Below are 15877 nucleotides of genomic sequence, written 5' to 3' on the forward strand. Positions count from 1 at the left end.
TGAGACGTATATTGAAGAATTTTGACACTGCATATATACTTTTTTGTCATCACATAACGGTAAACTTGTGTTATCATATTATTGAAAACAATACAGAAACCAAAGTTATTTTCGACCATGATCTGTTTTGCCATGAATTGTTCCGAAACACAGCTGAGAGCGAAGGGCATTATGGTCCTCTTGAAAAACACGCAACGACAATGTTGCACTCTGATTCTTTTGGCATTCTGAAATAGTGCACTTCCACATTTGAACTCTGCAAAAGAATATAAAACCCCCGCATTTATTATTCAACAAGCTTCCTCGTTTACTGTATAAACTAGTTCACATGTTGCATGGTCTTGGCCCTGTTCACATTTCTGCTCATACAGTAGCCATGGATGGTTCACGGGTTGCACAAACTCTTGACTCTCTCTGGTTCTACACTAACATCTTTGCCTCCACTCATCATCACCCTCTCACCCCTTTCACTCATCAATTTTCACCTTCAATCAATGCCCAAGAATCCCCCCACAGAGATTTCCAGAAACCCTTTACCTCATTCCTTGTGAATCAGCAAGACCAGCATCGAAAGGTGGAGACTTTGACCCCTGAGTGTGACGAGTTTGGAGGGATTATTTCGTCAGAAACTGGTAGGGAAAGAAACAAAAGAGAGAGGAGAAAAAGAAGGAAGTTGGGAAACAATGTGGTTGATGAAAGGGTTGATTTGTGGTTTGATAAGCTTGAAGAGGAGTCGTTGAAACATCATGAGATGCTTCATATTCAGCACCAAACTAAGATGCCTCCGCTTGATGATGCTGTGGCCATGAAAAAACATCTCAAGTCATGGGCCTATGCAGTTGCTGTGAGTGCACTGTCTGATGAAATCACTTTGTAAGGTGAAAACAAACTCACTAATACTATGTATGTGTTGGATCATCATTTTCTTGCACTGTGAAATTCCTCACTTCACTGGTTTGAGTATGAATATGAGAGTGAGGGATAACTGTTAAATAATCAATGTATGCTCCCTCTCTCACCCTTCTTTATGTTCAGTATCTCCATGTAATGTCTTTCTTAAAGACATGCATGAATTTCAGCTGTCTCTGATAATTATGTTCTTGTGTTCCTCCCCCACTCACTCGAATTAATTAATGCTTCATTGCACTTTTTTTTTTTAATTTTTTGTTGAAGTACGTTATATTGAAAGTTAATTTTCTTTCATTGCACTAGTTCTCTTTAATTGTTTAAAAACTATTAGAGTTACATTTTTATATATTATGTTAACTTTTGAAATTATTTACTAAATGTCACTCCCTCCATTTTTTTTATCAGCACTAATTTTGAAGGAAAAAAATATGCTTCTTTTCATTTATCTCTTTAGGTATTTCAGTGACATTTTTTTTCCTATAACACTTTTGGGTCGTATAATAAATTTTTTAAATAATTTACTCACGTACGTATGGTTTTAAATGGAAAAAAAATGGGAAAAATAGAAAATTATTCAACTATTTTATTAGAATCAAGAAATCTTGTTATATGTGTTGTTTCTGTAAAATAATATTAGAAAGTGTATCAAAAGGAATGGAGGGAATAATGGAGAGGAAATTGATAATCATTTTTATAAAACATTTTATAGTTTATAGACGTTAATTGTTTCCCCTTATTTAACCTTGTTAAATATTATCAATATATATATATATATATATATATATATATATATATATATATATATATATATATATATATATATATGTTTTAGTCAATAAACTATATATAAAGAATTTCAAAATTATTAACAATAACTTGAAAATATTATTTTAAAAATTTAACAAAATAAAAATAGATGAATTACTTTAATCAACTTTATGATTGCGAGGAATATGAACAAGACACTCATTACAAAATTTCTCCAACTTTTCGTAAATAAAAAAAGAAGTAATAAAGTAAAAGGTATTTAGACTTTACACCAAAATTATTTATCACGCATATAAAAAATGGGGTTAATTATTCGGATCGTATCCATTTTGGTTCGAAAATTTCAAAATGGTACTCACTTTGAACTTTGTCTCAATTTAGTACCCAATTTTGATTATTGCATCAATGTAGTACCCTCCATTGAATCTTCACAAACGACGTTAACTACCTTACCACGTGTCAGTCTCTGGATTTTTGAATTTTTTTTAATTTTTTAATTTATTTTTGAATTTTTTTTGACACGTGTCAAATCCTTGATGTGACACGTGGCAAGGTACCTGGCAAGTGTCATTGTCGTCATTTCAACTTAGTCTCCACATGTGTCTATTTGTTTCAATTTAGTACCCATATATGTTTATTGGTTTCAATTTAGTACCCAATTTATTTATTTCAATTTTGTCTGAATATTTTTTTATAAAATAGAGAAATATTGTGTCTCCCTTAAGACCAAATTTATTATTTATATAAATGTTATATTTATATTTGTTATTAAAAATGACTTACAAATATGTTATTCATGACTTTTACCATTAACTTTAATATAAATTTCAATACTTAATTTTATAACTCATTTATAGTAACAAATATCAATATAACATTTATATAAATAATAAATTTTGTCTTAAAAGAGATACAATATTTCTCCATTTAAAAAAAATATTTGAATAAAATTGAAACAAATAAATTGAGTACTAAATTGAAACAAATAAACATATATGGATACTAAATTGAAACAAATAGACATATATGTTTTTTTTTCGTGATTAAAATCATAAATATAGAATTATTAGTTTATAAATTTTTTTATTTCATATACAAAACTAAAAAAAATATTTTATTAATATTGTAAAATTTATCTGGATTTTTTTATTGATCTTTTGTTTTTTCTTAACAACTTGATTTTCTACTAGTATAACCGTAATTAAATAACACTATCATATAAAAAAATTACATAAAAATCCAAAACAAATTAAAACATTTATTTTAAAAAATAAATATTTTAATTAGTATTAAGTTTTTAATTATAATATCTTGTAAAATGTAAGCTATTATTATTAATAATATTATTATTATTATTTTTATTATTATTATTATTATTGTGAGTAATTTCAAGTTTCAAGCCTAATAATAAATTTTATTCATTTCTAAAATTATATTATTTTTATAGAAATATTAACTATAACATCTCATTTATTATTTAGGTATATTTGTATCATTTTTAAATACATTTTTCAATTTATCTTTAATTAAGAAAAAAATTATTTAATTTTTGTTTATTTCTTCTCTCGTTATTATAGGTTAGCGAACGTAAAACATAAAATTAAATATAATAAATAAATAAAAATTTATTAAAATATCTTTTATTTTTTGTTTTATTTATTGGTTTTTTATGTTTATTTTTCACATTTTTACGTGATTTTTTTAGAAAAAAAATATAAATTCATTATTTTTATTCTCGATGATTATTTATTTTGTTCCTTAATAAAGATAGAAAATACAATTTATTACTTTTATTCTCGATTATTATTTTGTTTTGTTCCATACGGAAGAAAGAAAAGATAAATGTAATACAACTTTATTTTGTCTCATTTCATACTAAATAATATTTCATATTTTTTTAGCTCATGAATATTTTGAAGAGTGAATTTTCATAAACATAATAAAAGAAAAAGTCAATTTCTATATGTTAGATTTTTCATAACCTAATTTTAATTGTGAATTTATTATTATATGTTTTTCTTTTAATAATTATGTCCCTCAATATTTAATTAGATTTATGTAGTTTAATTTTTAGTTTGAAATAGGTATACTTATGAAATATAAAAGTATAAATTCATTTTTTAAAAATAATAAAAAAGAAATTAGATATGAAGATGAAAACAACACAAATTCAATTTCTTCACCTATGATGTTAATGATTCAATTTTTTTTTTCTATTAATAACAATGATTGAATATATAAATTGAGTGTATTATTTTGCTTTCTCAAAATTATTGGTAAAGATCTCTCATTGGACTTAAGAGTTTTCTTGTATTTACATAATGTGTTACTTTTTTTATAACTTCAAATTTGAATATTATTCAAAAACACTAAATTTAATATTAAAATTATACTAAATTGTTGAGTTTAAATAAACAAAATTTTTAAATATTTAAATTAAAAATAATTTTATTTAGCATATTTTAATTAAGAATGATTAGTTACAAATGTATGTCTGATAAATATGTAGATATTTTGCTACGAACAACATATGAATTTATTCCTTTTTTATTTTTTTACAAATTAGTGATAAATATTTTCTTTCACTAATTTCGTTAGCAAAATAACAATTTTCTTAGTTATTGAACATCTCAAATGTAGATTAGGAAAACCCAGGTGACACAAGATTTAACAAATTTGACTATAATATGCTTTAAATGACTTTAATAGTATTTTAAAATGGTGAAATTTAAGTCTAATTTAATTTCACAAAATTTATCTGTAATTGAGGTAATATATATAATTTGACTTAATCTCTAATTTATGTATGTTCTTCAACAATTTCGTTTCAAAATGGTAAAATTTAAATCTAATTTAATTTAACAAAATTTATCAGTAATTGAGGTAATATATATAATTTGACTTAATCTCAAATTTATACATGTTCTTCAACAATTTCAATCAACGATAGATTATTTATGTAAGCAAAGTTCTTAAATTTTCCAATAATCTATTTCTAAAAATTTTAGAAGAGATGATTTTGAAATAATTAATAATTGCTAAAATTGGCTTAACTAATAATTTAGTCTTTATATTTAGACATATAATTCACCTTGACTCTATTATTTTTTTTACTTAATTAAATTTAAATATTTTTTAAATAAAGTCAATGTGGTTCATTTCTTTAAATTGGCCTTAAACCATTAAAAGCGTCACCTGTTAACATTTGGTCAATCTTCTTGAAAATCCTCTAATTTTGTTTTTTTCTTCCATCACATACTCTACTTGGTGTAGTTAAGAAAACAAAATTGATATTCTAAATTGTCATAAGATAAAATTAAGGAAACAAGATTGAAATGAAGAACATAAAAAAAAAATTAGAGTTTAGGAAATAAGCAATTTAAAGTACTATTTTGTTCTTAAAAAAGTAGAAAATATGTATTTTTAAAATAGGTGTGCTAGACCATCATAAAAACAGATATAAAAAAATTAACAGTAGATTACACATTTATAGATATTTTAATTGTTTAAAAGATATTACTAATTACTATCTTCAAACCCTAAAATAATATAAGATAATCTAACCCAGGTCAGGTTAAATTATGTCTTAGGTCCCTATTTTTGTAAGAAAATATTGATTTGGTTTTTTTTTAGGTGTCTCAATTTGATTCCTATTTAGAAAAAATTGATACAATCATGCTCTTTCCATTGATATATTGTAACTAATAATGTTAAAAAAGGTATCACGTGTCAGTTTGTATATTTTTTTAATTATAAATTTACCACGTGTCAGGCTTACATCGTGTCACATGACACTAATAGTGTGATGTGACAAAATCAGTGTCATGTGTCACTGTTACGTCATGTGTCATTGTCTTCATCCCAGTTTAGTCCCTGTGTTTTTATTTGATCTCAATTTTTTTTTTAAATTTTGCAATTTAATCCCTCTCTAGATTGAAACAAAAATTCATTTTTGTATAAATGTTATATAAATATTTTTATTACATTCAATACTTTTATTCAAATTGATAGTTTTATTATATATAATATTGCTTCCAAATTATAAATTTATTTGTTTTAAATTGTTATAAAATTATTTAAAAATTTTACATTTGAATTTATATAATTGTTATTTTTAAACCAATTCAAACATTTTTATAGAAATTATTGATTTTACATATTTTAAAAATATACAGTTATTTGAAATATAAATTTAAATAAAAAATAATATTAAAGTATGATGTAATAAAATATCAATACAACTATTCAATTTTTTTTTTCAATTAACATTATTTTTTATTAACAACTCTAAAACACTTTTAAATAAAGTTCAATGTAAAATATAAATTTAAATAAACTTAATATTGTTAAAAATATTTAATAAAAATAACAATTTTAATAAAAATATCAATTTTAATAAAAATATTTGTATACCATTAATATGAAAATTAACTTTGGTTTCAATTTGGTGAGAAACAAAATTAATCAACTTTTACAAAAATTGAGATTAAATTGAAATAAAATATAAATAAAGAGACCAAATTGAAATTGAGGAAATGATACCTGGCGTGACAATGGCATGTGCCACTGTGACATCACACTGTCATTGCTATGTGACACGACGTTAATTTGACACGTAACAAATTTTTATTTTTTTGAAAATAAAAAAAAAATCATGAGCTGACAAAAATAAAAAATAAAAAAGCTACTAACGGACAGGTGACTCTTCTTTAATATTGTTAGTACAATATTAAAGGAAAAAACCTGATTGCATCAATTTTTTCTAAAATATGGATCAAATTGAGATAAATAAAAAAATAGATCAAATCAATATTTTCCTACTAAAATGGGAATCAATGTCATAATTTAACGTTTGAGTTATTAACATTAACTATTTGTTAAAAAAAATATTAAAATCATAAAATTGTCAAAGCTCAAGACTTGTATACACATAACATGTCACCTTTGGCATGTTCTTTTGTGTCAGCCTAAAGAGAGAAGCAGATAGCAGGCTTTGAAGTATATAATGGCATACTTGAAGGTCTCAAGATTTGGCAGAAGCACATTGGAGATTGAAACTTGAATGAGGCAAAGATGCAGCAGAAGATGACACCCGCATACAGGGGTGTTTATTGGTGTTAAGCAGCAGAGGAATCTCTTCAGAACACTGTACACGATACAACAACTCCTGCTAAAGCTTTGCATGGTCCCAATTTTCAATTGCCACAACATTAACTCTGTCTTTGGTGCCTGTTGCAGTGGCCTTCTTATTACACTCAAGGCCAAAAGTAAACTGTTTGATAAAAAGGGATTCAAATTTAATTTTAAGTTTCTAAACATTGCTCATGAAGGTGCAATAACTCAAATAAGACAAGTTTTGTGATAAGTGAAGCCAATTATTCTACATATATGGTCACATTTTGGAGTCATTCAGTTCGATATTGATGACATATGTTCAGATGATGGACTATTAGCATCAGAAGTAATGTTATGCAGTTGCCTCTAATTGGTAGAGAAACAATAGAGCAAGAACAGTTAATGCGAGCTTTGTGAGTTTGGTTCTTTTGGGTCTTTGGATTCTTTTTCCTCTGCGTTTTTCAAGTTTATTTGATTGGTGTGAAGAAAATGGTGAAACAAGTCTTTATTAGTCGAATTCTTATTATTACTCTTGTTGCTCGGTTACTTTCACTTGAGGTGTTGTAAGGTGTGGATTTTATTTTTCACATTAATACCAGCGATTTCATCTTTGCTCTCATTTATATTTCTGGATTAAAATACTCTCTTTTTTATTATTCATACAATATATATTTTCTTTTGTCTCTATTTTTTACTATAACCTTTATTACGTAAATTATTTTACAAATAATAGTTCTCTTGAATATTTATTAGTTCTCTTTTACGTTGGATTTACTTGGTGTAGTTGTTCACTAAGTATATTTGAAGGAGAGGAAGAGGAAAAAAAAAAGGAAAATTACTCTATTTTTCCATATTTTCTCCTATATCATAATTTGATGAGACATAAGGTAGATTACATTTATATTCTTAATTTTTTTTCAGTTTAATTATAATAATAAAGTAAAAATATGATTTTTAAAATTATGTTTACAAAAATAATTAATATCGAAAATTTTAAAATTTTTGTAAAAAAAAGTTTAAAATGTAATTATTAATTATTAATTTTTTTATAAATATTTTTTATTAAAATATTTTATTTTAATTTATTCATTTTAATATTTTTTTAAAATAAATCTAACTCATCTAATTATAATTTTAAATTACTTTTAAAATCAAAAATAATTTAATAATTTTGTTTTTTTTTCTATTAAACTTAATTTTCAACGACTATCAAATCACTCAAAAATTGTACTTCTAAATCCACTCATTTTCAATTCTAAATATTTGAAAATGGACAACACAAATTTCACATTCTAATTCACTCAAATTCATCATTCCCATTTTCTCAAATCAATATTCACAAATAAACACAACCTTATATAAGAAAAATAAGTGTCGAATTTAGGGTAATTCAATTCATATATAATTTAATCATCCAATTATCTTTTTGCTAAAATAGAAAAATGAAGTGAAAAAACAGTTAAAATTGAAAAAATAATAATAAAATTGATAAATAATTGTTTATTAAAGAATAAAATTGAAAAAAAAAATATAGACAAAAAAAAAATCCCCTTTACATAATGTTCTAGATAATAAGATATTTGTGTTTAATTTGATTTCATAACTTTTACGAGGTGAATTCTTTAAACTACGAATACGGTTCAGACCAATAAGATATTAAACAAAATTTGGTAAAATCTAACTTGTTAACATAATATAATGGTGGAAAAAATAAGTAATCTCTCTCTCTCTCTCTCTATATATATATATATATATATATATATATATATATATATATATAAAGAAATTTAATATGGTCTAAATTGAAGGAATTTCAGTACTGATAAGCTTTTTCTATGTAAAAAATGTGATAGCTATAACTTATAGCTAATACTTTTCGGTCTATCGAATCTAAAGTAAATCATTTTTTTTTCTGTACAATATCGAAAGTAAGTCTATGTCTTTGATTTATAATAAGGATTTTAATAAAAGTGTGAGGAAAATAAATTTGACTGCATTAAACACAAACTTTTATAATTTAATAATAATAATTATTATAATCACAATCTAACAAAGACATCTATATAGACAGATAAAAAGACATGGCCTTATATTGATCAATTGCACAAAGTAACTAATAGTGTCTATCAACAAAAAAGAATGAAAAAACTCAATGGGCAAAAATATATTTTGATTATTTATCTCTTGAAAAATTCAATATTTCCCGAAAAAAGTATTCTTCACTTGTTTTCGGAATTAAGCTGATTTTTTACATTGAAAGTCATAAAAACTATTTTTTCATTAAAAAAATAAAGTTATCTATTTTCTTTTAAATATTTAAAGAAATTAAAAATTTTATCACCATGTAAATGTTGTTAATAATGATTTTGATTCTAGAAATGCTTAAAAACCACTCTTTATGATCTATTTGTGTATTTTGGTTTTGTAGGTAAGGACAATATTACAATTTGTATATTTAGAAAAATAAAATAAAGGACAATATATATATATATATATATATATATATATATATATAAGAATTAATAAGAAAAAAAAAGTAAATATATCTTTTTAAAATTTGTTAAAAATTCATCATTTATTAAATTGAGTAAAACATCGACTTTTTTTTAATGAAAATATGTATTTTTTATAAAAACAGTTATATTTTAATATAGTTTTGAGCAAAAGAGCATTTATATAATGTTTCTTCCTAGATCCGTAAGATGTATGAAGGAACCATATTCTAAATCAAAGGATTTATGTTCAGTACCGAAAACTTTATATTTTTTAAGATTACAGTTTAATAACTTGCTAATGAAAAAAGTTATACCTACAACTAGTGGCTATAATATTCTTTTTTTAGCTCGTATCTAAAGTAAATCTTAATTTATTGCATAAAGCAATGCTCCTTATTAATAAAACAACATGTGACAAAAAATAGTACAAAATCCGTGAATTTGGACTAGTCCATCTATTACGATAGTGACTCACATACACAAGTAAATTTTTAAGTCAAAATTATTTTTTTTATCATGTTACAAGTCTATACTAGCCCACTCTCCTCACCGTCATAAGTGAAAAATATAAAAATTAAAAATATATAAAGTAATTTATTTTGAAATACATATCTGCTTAATTATTATAAGACTAAAATAAAAAAATATATTTCATTTAGACAATAAAACAACACTAAAATTCATATTGGTAGAAATAAAATGAAGTCTATCAATTATAACAATAAACCATTATTATAGATACTACAAGTACGAATAAAAACTCAATTTTAGATAAATTATTACCTTCTTAACGGGTACTATGAAGTTTATTGCTCATAACTTTACCCATTAGACATAAATACATTAACCTATGTTTAATCTATCACAAGTTAGTCCAATTTAAAAGCAAAGTTGGACGGGCCAAAATCAACTTTGAATTTAAATATTTAAAGTTAGTTTAACTTATTAATTGGATTAATTGGGTGAGTCTACATGATCAGATTTATTTAAACATGCCTATAAGAGTAAACAAAGGGAAGACTATGTTCACATAAGAGAAGAGAGAAATTGACAAGTTTTATCTTGTTGGTTACTGAATATTTAACCCTTAATATAGAGTGCTATCAAAAAAATTATGCATAAATTTGTATAAAAATAAAAATCAATTAAGTGATGATTGTAAATTATATTGATGTGTTTCTTAGCAGATAAAGGATAATCTATTGGAGCAAGGTTTTTACATCAATTGATTATTTTGAAGAAGATATTAAGAAATAAATTACCTTTTTTAATATTTCTTATAATTGAAGTTTGACTTGTTTAGCTGGTTTTGCTTTGACTCGTAAGATAGGTTTTGAGAATCTATCATATTTGATCATTCACATATTTGATCATTCATATTCAAGAGAGATTTTTTTTGTTAGGAATCTAAATATAAGTTTAAGTCTCACATTGACTAAAAATGAGAAAGTAGAACACTATATAAGAATAAAAATTCATAAACTCATTGTCTTAAAGTTTTGGGTTGAGAGTGATGTCAATACCTTATGAGGTTGGGTGAGGTCTCATGATTTTACCTATCTTTGATCAATTTGTCAAAAATCAAAAATGAAAAAGTTTTAAGAGACAAACTTTGTAGATACTAAAACATTATTAGATTTTGGAAAAATTCATGATATCACGAAAAGAAAAGATATTTAAAGAGAAAATGAAAAGGAATAAAAAAAAATTCGAAAAACATATTATCCGGTATTGGATATTTAATCTCTGTATCCATATTATTAACAAGATACCTATACATAAACTTATACAAAATTTGTATAAGAATAAAAATAAATTATGTTACACTAACTCTTGTTCTTTCAATAAAAAAGTAAAGGACACAAAAATAAATCATGTTCTTTCAATCAAATGCGACAATCAACACTCCTAATGGTATGATTATATCTACTCTCTGGGACTAATATTTTTTTTTAATGGTTTAGTTTTTTGGTAAATTCTATTAACCCTTTGCCTAAAGATAGTTAGATCATTGATTCATGTAACTCATTCTTTGTCATATTTTCAATTTTACAAATGTATTAGTGAACAAAGCCCTTTTGCTAACCCAATAATAAAGTTATTCACGTAGTAGTTATTGTCATTGTTAAAACTTCTCTTACTGTTTTTTATTTCTGTTTTTTTTAATTAATAGGATCCATTCATCTGTACTCCGATAAAAATCACCTTACCAAGGATCGATATAGTTATTTTATTATAATACTTTTTTAACAATGATATTTTGACTACTAAATTTTGACAATTTTTTCTTACAACATGATGTGTCATTTTCTAAATGGTTTTTAAATATTGAGAATGAGAAAATGAAAAAAATGAAAAACTACTTAGAAGATATCACTTAAAGTTGTAAGAAAAAGTTGTCAAAATATCATTTTCCTATTTTTTTATATAAATAACTTAATACATGTTATATGTGTGTTATCTGCTATAAATATATTATGTTCATGAATATACCGGGAAGGAATTAGAGGAATAAATTATTTATTATGTTTAAAGTTTATTTAAAATTACTGAATGATTTTTAAGGATCTCCTGTTGGGTGTTATAAAAGCAGCATCATGATCTAATTTTAAAAATATGGATGGAGAATAAATAATGGTGAAATGCAAACATTCTGAAACAGTAAGATAGATATGTGATGCAGTTGATATGATCTAAACTGAAGGAATTTTTGTAGTGATGAAATGCCTAGATGCCCTGCCACACCTTTAGATATTCCAAAGCTCAAATTCCTAGTTTTGCACAAACTTCATCTTTGTCAACTCATTTGGCTCACTAGACCCTCCTGCACAGTAAATCATCAAAATTCTCCAAACAAATATTCTTAAAGTCATTTAAGTCATGAAGCTAGCAGCTTCACTCTCAGTTTTTTTTAGACAACGTTAGTCGCAGGTTCATTTTACATCTCTAAATTATCAATGAAAAAAGTTAAACAGATACGTAGATACAATATCAATGAAACATGAATCAATTATATAAAACATTAACATCGTTCTCGACCTAAAACTTTAGAAGAATGAATTTTTCAAACTTGAATTTTTAAGACGTTGTTATATGTATGTTTAACTGTTTGAGTGGCATGGCATTGATGAGATACGATAAGATCTGGTAGGAAAATGGAAATAGGATAAGGATGGGCATTTTGTAGGACAAGGTTGATATAAAATCTGGGTAATGGAGAACAGATTTTGCATGTTTGATTCTAAATTTGTGTTTCTGATGAGAATCCAAGCTGCATCCCATCATTTACCTTCAAAGGAAAGCATGCACATGCTATGCTATGCTTAGACCACGGTCTGATGGGATGTTTATCAGGCCCCTATCTTTTTTTTCTTTTAAATCATCATCATCATTTTGTTTCCGACTTTTATTCTGCGAATAGTCTTCTACAGTTTTTTGTTCCTATCAAATATTTAATCATCGTTTATAGTTTTTGCACACACAATCATGTTTCTAATCTTCATTTCATTTTTTTTTTCTATTTTCAGTGTTTAGGAAAACTCCAATAGGTTTCCGATCTTCAGCACACAATCTCGTTGTGTTATTATGTAAATCTTGAAAAAACAAATTCAATAAAAAGCCTTGGTAGCATCAGAAATAATAATTGCAATCTTGAACCTAGAAAAAGATATTTCATGTCTCTTATTTTGTATGTACAAAACGACAACTAAATATAAATCTATATCTTTCGCCAATGAGTGGAGGAGTGAGTCTTAAAATATCTTGTATATACTTTGTGTGAATATATTTTATAATATATAATATTGTTCCATTACTTTCAAAATAAGGTTACAAATATGATGTTTTCTATCATTGGCTCCTCTTATATTGTTTAAACTTGCCTCCAAGATGATAATGGGTTAAATTAATGTCAATTATTAACATTTACTTGAATGGCGTGGTTTGAGTTTGAGAAAAAATCTAATTAATTAGTCTAATCAAAAGGAGGTTAATTTTATGGTAAAAACGTATTCGGTTCATTAACTATGAATTGTTATTTTTATATAATATTTTTTTTCATATATATATATATATATATATATATATATATATATATATATATATTTTAAGACACTTGATAACACTCGAAAAAAAAAGTGAAATACTAAAAGCATAAATATATTTTTACTTCCAGAATATCAATATGTTTGTTTTTTATTTTTGTATTTTAAATTTATAAAAGACCTTTTTTTTCTATAATATGAAAAAAACTTGTTTTAGTTCAATTTTCAAACTCAGTTATATATTTTATTTATTTGACTAATAATTGTAAGTTTTTGATTTAATAACTTATCCTGTTTTTTTTATTACCATTAAACATCTACCCATATGTTTATTTTCTTTTATTTTATTTATTTTGATCATATTTAGATATAATACATCTGAGTACAGATATTAAAAACAATTCAAAATGACAATGACTAAAAATATTAATTTAAATTTGGTGATGTAAACATTTATCCTAAATTTTAAGAAATTAAAAACATATTTAAATCAATTTAAAATATACAAATCTAGAAGTAAAAAAGAAAATCAAATCATCATATGTTGAGCTATAAAAAGATAAATCTAATAACTGAACTAAATATTTGGTTGTTTTCATTTATAATTATTTTATTTTCAGTTAGACTCAACTCAATGACTCAATTCTTTTTAGATTAGTATATTTTAGGCTTTGTTTTTTTTTTTATATCTTTTTATTTATTTTTTTAATCTTCTTACGAACGTGTTGGAACTGCCTTAATTGAACCATATTTATTGTATAACCTATTTTTTTGGATAATTATTAGCATAATTGAATTACTGTAATTAGAGATATCTTAAGAAGTTAAATTACTTAAACATATTTATTGACGGAAAAAAGAATAGACGAATAAAAAATGATGTATAATGCTTATGTATCAAAAAATAATAATGATAAAAGCTTTTAATTAGTAATATGGTTTTTACACTTAGACATATAATTTATATTGGTTTCTCTATTTTTTATATTGGATTGAGTCTTAGTTTGTTTTAAATTATATTAATTTATCTCTTATATTAAATTAGTGATAATATTTGACGTCAAATTTTAACGCGTAACACTTTCCATATATAACGTCTTTCAGATTTTAATACGTAATATATTCCAAACTTCAATTTAATTAAGGAAAGAAACTAAATTAATTATATTTAAAAAATATTAAAATTTAATTGAGTAAAAAAAGATATTAAAATTTAATTAAGTTAAAAAACATATAAACCAAAATAAATTATAAACTTATTAAAAATCAAATTATTAATTAAATCATAATAAAATTATGATATAAAATAATGATAAAACATATTTACGAAAATCTCTAAACAAAATGATAACATTCATATACTAAACACTTCAAAATGATTTTCTTATGGTGTAATCGTTGTTTTCCATATAAAATATTTATACTGGTAAAAGATTAAATTAGTTGGATGATACTTATTTTAATGATAATGTGTCAATTTGATTTCTATTTTTAAAACGTTTCAATCTTGTCAATCAAATTCTTTTAAAAAAATTCTAACAACATGTATTACATATCCATATGTATTGTTTTAATTTTTTAATTATTTTTTTAAAAAAATAACATTTTTACCACTTTTCATGTTTCTTATGTGACACGTGACATTATTAGAATCATGTAACAAGTTGTCTTCATCTCAATTTAATTTTCACTATATTCTTAAAATGGATAGAATAATAATAATGGTAGACATCTGAAAAAAAAAAAATTAGCGGGAGCCAAAATTCTTTAAACAATAAACAAGCTAGTTAATTATATAAGACATCTCTAACACCTTTTCAAAATCCCTATCTCCCTTTTCTAAAAATGAATGCAGAGTTCCAATTGGTCAAAGATTCATCTCCCAAAATTTGAAATATAACATTAGAAATTTAAATTGATTTTCCCGTTAACTGTAAAATAAAAAGTTTTATAAGGTACCAAAGTTGAATCCTAATAATTTAAAGAATTTGAAGTTGTAATTGGAGTTAAGGTTATCTAATGGCTTTTCATATTGAAATCAAGTACCGAAAGCACCCATGATTAACAACAAAACATGACATTTTGAATCCGAATGTGTGTGAAGTCCAAGTTCTAGTGCATATGCTGACCACACTCACAAAATTAAAGTTTCCCGTGGTTTGCGTCACTGTGATCTATCGATCGTTGCGTGCCTTTTCTTCCTCCAAGATTTTGAAGTGACTAAATAACTTTGAGACGTGACATTTTGTTCAAGATTTCAATGTTTTTGATACGGAAGATAGAGAAAAAAGAAGTATTAGATGCCATGTTTCTGCTGCAGTTCCACCCAAAAGATGCCTGTCACTCACAAAAACAAAAAGCTCAAGTGAACAAAACATGAAGAACATTACTTGTTCCGGGTCTAGATGAATTGTAAACATAAAATCTGTGGCCTAAATTAACCAATAATTTTTCTATCAGGGTCATGATTCATGAACCAACCTAAAATATTTTTAAACGATTCTCAGACTCCCTTCTGATAACAGGATCAGATATCAGTCGAAAGAT

Source organism: Vigna unguiculata, chromosome 3 (assembly GCF_037176805.1).
Source record: "Vigna unguiculata cultivar grain cowpea cultivar isolate G323 ecotype 2 chromosome 3, ASM3717680v1, whole genome shotgun sequence".
NCBI lineage: Eukaryota > Viridiplantae > Streptophyta > Magnoliopsida > Fabales > Fabaceae > Vigna > Vigna unguiculata.